The sequence below is a fragment of the Hibiscus syriacus genome, unplaced genomic scaffold, assembly GCF_006381635.1.
Source record: "Hibiscus syriacus cultivar Baekdansim isolate YM2019G1 unplaced genomic scaffold, ASM638163v2 tig00113721_pilon, whole genome shotgun sequence".
Lineage (NCBI taxonomy): Eukaryota > Viridiplantae > Streptophyta > Magnoliopsida > Malvales > Malvaceae > Hibiscus > Hibiscus syriacus.
This window is the reverse complement of record NW_024063468.1, coordinates 893,611-901,050: the sequence shown is the minus strand read 5'-3', so window position 1 is coordinate 901,050 and position 7,440 is coordinate 893,611. Positions and strand designations below refer to the sequence as shown.

General features: G+C 36.1%; 1 pseudogene; it reads left to right on the top strand.

The window, feature by feature from the left end:
• Positions 1–504: 504 nt before the first annotated feature.
• On the top strand, positions 505–6,882 carry LOC120186899 (annotated as a pseudogene).
• The last annotated feature ends 558 nt before the right edge of the window (positions 6,883–7,440 follow it).

The following is a 7,440-nucleotide window of genomic DNA, read 5'->3' as shown; positions in this document are numbered from 1 at the left end:
CGGTATGTTTTTCTTCTCTCTATCTCTCTCCTTTTGCATCTCGGTGTAGTTTCATTTTTATTGCCAAGGAAAAAAATGGTGGAGAAAATAATTAAGACTTATAATAGAATAAAATAAGGGATAAAATGATCCTTACTTATTATTGTTTTAGCTGGGGGTGGGAACTGGTTTAGAATAACGAAATAATTTAGAATTTGAAATTTTAATTTCATTTTATGTGTTTTAGAGAAACGTTATTAGCTTTTAGGAAATTGGGAAATTGGTCCGTAACGTTAATTAGAAGGGAAAATGGTGGAACTTTGCTTAATTGGAAGTTGTGGGCAGTTTGTGTTACCTTAGGTTTCAGTTCACAATTTCAACAAATGAGAAGTTAATTGCTTAGTGTGTGTACTTTTTATTTTTCCCGTTGGCCACAGGAATATGCTATTGGCAGTAACCTCATATTTGTGTTTTGGTGATAACAGTTGCAAACATGATTAAAATGGTTTCTCACTAGGAAGCAATATGTATTGAAAGAAGAATATTTCATCGGATGAAGTTTGCATCTAAAGTATGGATGAAGAAATAGTTGAAGAAGTAGCTCAAATGGGTGAAGCTGAGGGGGCTCATCTTCAGGGCAAAGAGGTTGATCGGTTGGTGAAATCTGACCACTGCAACATGATGGTGTCCCAAGAAATGGTGATACCGGGTGAGGTTAATGCTCTCCAGAGTTCATTCTGTGTTCTTGGAGATGTGTTGGAAGGTAAAAATGTGTTGGAAATGGGTGTACTAACCCTTGCACTTTTAACGATGACCATGACATGGTTGAGGAGTTAACTTTGAGAAATTATAATGGCTCTAACATACCCATCGTTGCTACATCAAATAATAGAAAAAGAATGCAGATGAGGCAGAGCCGTTGGCCACATCTTTACACATCTTTATCAGTTGGTAGGCGGATCAGGAAGCGGGGGTTCATGTGGCAACACAGACAACAGTCAGGCAATGCCAAGTATGCCACCGGAAGTAGGCTGTGCATCTTTTTCTGAATTTTTGGGTCACAAATCTTTGAGTGATGGGCGGACTGAAGCAACAGATCAATTGACCAGTGGTGAAAATAATGAGGTTTCAGGCAGTCCACAATCTAATGGAGGTATCAAGACAAAGATTCTATCAAAATCAGGATTTTCTGAATTTTTTGTTAAAACTACATTGAAAGGTAAGGGTATTATATGTAGAGGTCCGTCTCATGATGCCTCTAAATTTGATCTTAGACATCAAAATAACACGAAATGCACCGGACAAACTATGGTGGCACCTATTCCTCCTGTGAAAGCTGCTGGAAGCCCTGTGGTGGTTTCTAATACTTCACTAACCTTGGGTAATAGAGCTGGTGACTTCTTCCAATGGAAACATAGTGCCAAGGGCTGGTGAGCGTGATCATGATGGGATAAACTTGAGAGAATGGCTGAAAGTTCAGTCTCATAAAGCAAAGAAAGCTGAGCGCTTGTATATATTTAGACAAATTGTGGACCTGGTTGATTATTCTCATTCTCAAGGGGCCATCTTCCATGATTTGTGTCCTTCTTGCTTCTTGCTGTTGCAAGCTAATCAGGTTAAATATATTGGTTCAGGTGCCCAGAAAGGTCTTCTAGATTATGTCTTGGACAACGATTTCCCCCCTTCAGAAAACATTATGACTGGGAGAAGGCCAATGACGCAAGGGATAAGTTCTGGACTTTGTGCTAAAAAGCAGAAGATCAATGAGAATCCAAACTTGACTCGGTGGCCTCTGTTTCATTCTAGATCTAAACTTAAAATTGAAACCATAAGCACCCAATTTTCTCGCAATGAATCTAGTGAACATTGTCCAAATACACAATTTAGCATTTCTGGGAGCTCTCATTCTTCTATTTCAGCTAAGCATCAGTCAATCTATGTGAATGAGAAGTTGGAAGAGAAGTGGTATGCTAGTCCAGAGGAATCTAATGGAGGTGTTTGCACAATTTTATCAAATGTATACAGTTTGGGTGTGCTGCTTTTTGAGGTACAGAAACCAATTGTGCTGATATCTTTTATCTGTTTTCTATTCTATTTTTGTTATTCGTTGAAGAGGTTGGATAATATGTGTTCGTTCTGAAAAGCAATTTGATTGTTTCTTTCAGTTGCTTTGTCATTTTGAATCTGAGAGAGCACATGCTGCAGCAATGTTAGATCTGCAAAATAGGATTTTTCCTCGAACTTTTCTGTCAGAAAATCTCAAGGAAGCTGGATTTTGTCTTAGGCTACTTTACCCAGAACCTTCTTTGCGTCCAACAACTAGGTAGTACAAATTGTTGTCGAGCTCTCAAATCTTATAACTGATGTTGCATATGGTGATTTTGAAAAAGAAATAATGCTAGTGTGGGATAGAATTTTAAATGCATTAGTGATTAGACTACGATAATTGTAGATTTGTCATTTTGAATCTGAGAGAGCACATGCTGCAGCAATGTTAGATCTACAAAATAGGATTTTTCCTCCAACTTTTCTGTCAGAAAATCTCAAGGAAGCTGGATTTTGTCTTAGGCTACTTTACCCAGAACCTTCTTTGCGTCCAACAACCAGGTAGTACAAATTGTTGTCGAGCTCTCAAATCTTATAACTGATGTTGCATATGGTGATTTTGAAAAAGAAATAATGCTAGTGTGGGATAGAATTTTAAATGCATTAGTGATTAGACTACGATAATTGTAGATATATGAGTGACTCGGATGATGGACTGATTGGAGAATAATATCCCCGTTATTATGGTGAAAAGAGAAAAGACTGGAAAATTAACAAACTATAAAAGCAAAAATGCAGTAGTTAAAACGCACCATAGTAAGGCCCATCTTGGAAATCTACATGTAATTAAATTCCAGGTAATGGTATGCTGATGAAACCATTTTCTGCTTTATTATTATATTCATGTGTCTTGAAGATCAATGATATGTTACAATGAACTTGCTTTCTTTGTGGTTGGATTTCTAAATTTTATGACTCTGATGTCCATTTATAATTCAGTATATGATTCTAAGTATATGATTGTCGATATTTATCAGGGATATCCTACAATCTGAAGTACTTAGTGGATTCCAGGAAGTATTTCCAGAAGAATTGGCGTCATCCATTGACCAAGATGATGCTGAATCAGAGCTACTATTGCATTTCCTTAGTTTATCGAAAGAGCAAAAGCAGAAGCATGCCTCGAAATTAATGGAAGATATTGCTTGTTTAGAAGCAGATCTTGAAGAGGTTGAGAAAAGAAGGCACTTTTCTAGAAAACCTTCAACTTATTCTTCGGTTAAAGCGAAAGAATCTAGGCACCTTAGTAAAGAATCTCCAATTTCACAGATGCATTCTAATGCCTTGTCCAATGACAATGAAATGAGGTTAATGAAAAATATAGATCAGCTTGAATCTGCTTATTTTGCTACAAGATCAAGAGTCCATCCTCATGAGGCTGGCGCTATGAGACGGCCAGATAAGGATTTATTGAAAGATCGTGACAACTGGCATTTGGCAGAAAACAATGAGGAAATACCAAATCCTATGGATAGCCGTGGAGCATTCTTTGATGGTTTGTGTAAGTATGCTCGATATAGCAAGTTTGAAGTCCGTGGAATAATGAGAAGTGGGGAGTTTAACAATTCGGCAAATGTAATCTGTTCTTTAAGTTTTGATCGTGACGAGGATCATTTTGCTGCTGCTGGGGTCTCTAAGAAGATAAAGATATTTGAATTTAATTCACTCTTTAATGACTCTGTTGATGTTCATTATCCAGTCATTGAGATGCCAAACAAATCAAAACTTAGCTGTGTTTGCTGGAATAATTATATTAAGAACTATCTGGCTTCAACTGACTATGACGGTCTGGTTAAGGTTTGTATATCTTTGCAGACTTGTGAGATTTTCTAGTGTAAAGAACCTTTTTTTGTATGAATGTGATGAAATGAATGCATGTGGCAACTTTTTCATTAGATTCCAACTTGACAGGAGCTGCTTGTATCTTACCTCAAAACTTCCCTTGTGAATTTGTCATTAGTTCTTATAACATTTCCATTGAATCTCTTTAGTTCAAAGTTGGTTGAACTTCAAATAAATTTGGATCTTCTTTTTCTATTTCCTTTTGGCTATTCTGAAATTAGTCACTTATCCTTATGCTACTGATTATAGCCTGTAGGTAATGATTGTTGCTGAATGGAAATAGTTGGACAAAAAACAGAAGTCTATCACTTGACGGATTAAACTGTTCTAGTCCTTATGGATTTAGAATCCAAGTGGATTAATACTGTGTCTAACACTATAGTACTTCACAATGCCATTATATGTTATTTAACTTCTGATGGTAAGTATTATCCAAAGCATTGCTCGACATAATTTTGAATCATAGGCTTTTAAGAGAATGGATATACAATTTAAAATTATTTTCAATGCTTTGGTGTTCGTGATGGTTTTGGAGTTTCCCTTGTTCAACCCCATGCTATACGTGAATACTGCTAGTGAATTTATTTTTTTGATCTACAAGTGTTGTTCTTTTAAATAATGTTGTGGGTTTAGCTTGTGGTATGTTGGTCTTCTTATGGCACAATATATTTGAAATGACAAGCTCTTTGCTCTTGGAATAAATTTCATTCTATTTTTAACGTGCTTTTTACGCAGCTCAGTCATTTCCTTATGTGTCATAAGCTATTGCTTTTAAGTTACATTTTAGTATTTGTCATGAAATTCTTGCATCGTTCATTGATACCGTTTGCTTGGATGAGATCCAGTTATGGGATGCAAGCACCGGTCAAGCTATCTCTCATTACATTGAACATGAAAAGAGAGCCTGGTCTGTTGACTTCTCTCGGGTGTATCCAACAAAATTAGCTAGTGGCAGCGATGACTGTTCTGTGAAACTATGGAGCATTAATGAGGTATGTTCTTCCGTATCTTATGGTTTTCATAGCAGAAAATAGCAGGTACATCTTTTTCTCTGAAAACTAATCAAAGTAGGTAGAGCAACAGATGGTATAAATGCCAATGCCGGATCATAAACCCAGGCTAAGCTAAGCACACTGGTGTTAGACATACTCTATTCTCTTGATTGTACATGCTTAGTTACTTTCAACACTTCGAAGAAACAACTTGGACGGGAATGTCTACAATTCACTGCTCTTGTTGATCATTAGTAAACCGTTTTCTTGCCTCGGTGTATCAGTTGAAGGCAATTAATAGGAAGGATTTTTATGGATCATCATTGTTTTTGTACAAATACCATAGAGTTTAATCAGAGTAAACTTTATGCCTTAGAGGATTGATAAAGAAATAAAGATTACAAGAAACTGTCCTTGTCTGTGTATGCATGTTGTGCAGGTGGGAAAATGAATGTAAACTGTTTTTGCATAGACATAATGATCTGCCATCATTCGAGGTGCCTTGAAAGCACTACACAAAGTTGCTTAAGTTTATGAAATTAACCTTCATCCCCCACCTTACCGAGTCTAGAAAAACTGCTTGGGCACCATCAGGAACATTTCAAATGTCTGCTGCGTTCAGTTTTCTGCTCACTCCATCTCCTTTCTGGCTTTTGGATCGTCGGATTACAAAACATATTGCTATGATCTTCGAAATGCCAGAGCCCCATGGTGGTCATGATAAAGCTGTGAGCTATGTGAAATTCCTGGACTCAGGAACTGTAGTTACTGCTTCTACTGATAACACATTAAAGCTTTGGGACCTCAATAAAACTAGTAGTGGTGGCCTGTCCTCTAATGCTTGCAGCTTAACCTTCCGAGGGCACACAAATGAGAAGGTTGGCATTTATTTCCTTAAAAAATAGTTTTGGATTGAAAGTTCTTATTAGATCTCGACTCTGGAAGCCTTTTTGTTGGTTTGGTTTGATTTTTCACTTGCTTCTCCAGAATTTTGTTGGATTATCCGTTGCTGATGGTTATATAGCTTGTGGTTCGGAGACGAATGAGGTATTACCATAAGCTGGGTTTTCTTCAGTTTTTTTTGGGCTGGGAATGAGGGATCTAAAATCACTTAACAAATGCATTATCTGCTTCTTTCGACTGCAAAGCATTAACTTATTGAAATGTCATGTTCAGGTCTATGCTTACCATAGATCAATGCCTATGCCAATAACTTCGCACAAATTTGGATCCCTTGATCCAATTTCTGGGAAAGAGACTGATGACAACAACGGGCTGTTCGTATCAAGTGTTTGCTGGCGAGGGAAATCAGACATGGCTGTTGCTGCAAGTTCTAGTGGATGTATTAAAGTATTGCAGATGGTTTAAGGAGAAGGTTAATTGCTAAGAATCATCAATCACTGGCGTCATTCTGGAATCTGAGGGTCTTCGAGGCCATCTTTGGGTTCAGGCAGATATGTCTGTCATACATGGATGACCCGGTCTTCTCGATGGCTCCTTGTAGTAGGCTTTGATGCGTAGTTTATTCTATGCGGAGTAATGCGAAGCCGAACTGGAGTCATGGCTCCAGATTATCAAAACTAGCTAGAATCAGATTCCAGTTATACTTTTACAGGCTCAGGAAGCCGGAATATGACGACGCCTCCCAGCTGTTGAGATAGAGAAGGAAATTAAACAAGAAATGTCGGAGTGCAAAATCGAAATTGAGATATCTCTTTTATAAGAGGTTTTCCTTCAAGATTGTTGGAGAAAGAGTGTGGTATTAGCTTCTACTATTGATCCTTGAAACAAATGTGCAGCCCTCATAATTTTTTTTTATATAATATAAATATATAGAGCTTATAGGTATAATTGATGATTTTAGTCGATTGTAGGGAAGTTCTTCATTGAGATGTAACTAAGCATTCTATCACATTCTAACTGATATTTTTACCTCTGTAAATCTATATATATATATATATATATATTATATGTGATAGTTTTGGTTTGAATTTCTTCGTGCGGCAATTAGTTGTGTATCTTCCTATCTTAACTTCAAATAATCGGTACTTCCAGTGAGCGATGGTGAAAGCTAAAGTCAAATTATGATGGAATATAACCTAAAATTTTAGCAAATCTATTTTAAAAAATTACACAATTAATAATAATTTTAATTAAATTAAAAATGTAACATTACTGTGAGTTTTAATTTAAAATGTTACTATGTCTATTCTAAAATTTATACAATCGATAATAATTTAGTTACAAATGAGAATATTACATGAGTTTCTTGATAGTAATTTTTTAGGTTATAACTGTATCTTTTTAGGTTATAACTAAAATAGTTATACAATTTATATAATTTGTTACGAAGAACGTAATATTTTTTCTTTTAACCTAAAATATTATCCAATTTATTTTAAGAGATGCCCACAGAATTTCTTTTAATCTTATATTAACCTATTATATTTTAGAGTCTTCTCAAATAATCCAAAGCATTGCATGCCAATAACACATCATACACAACTATTGGGAAGCAAAT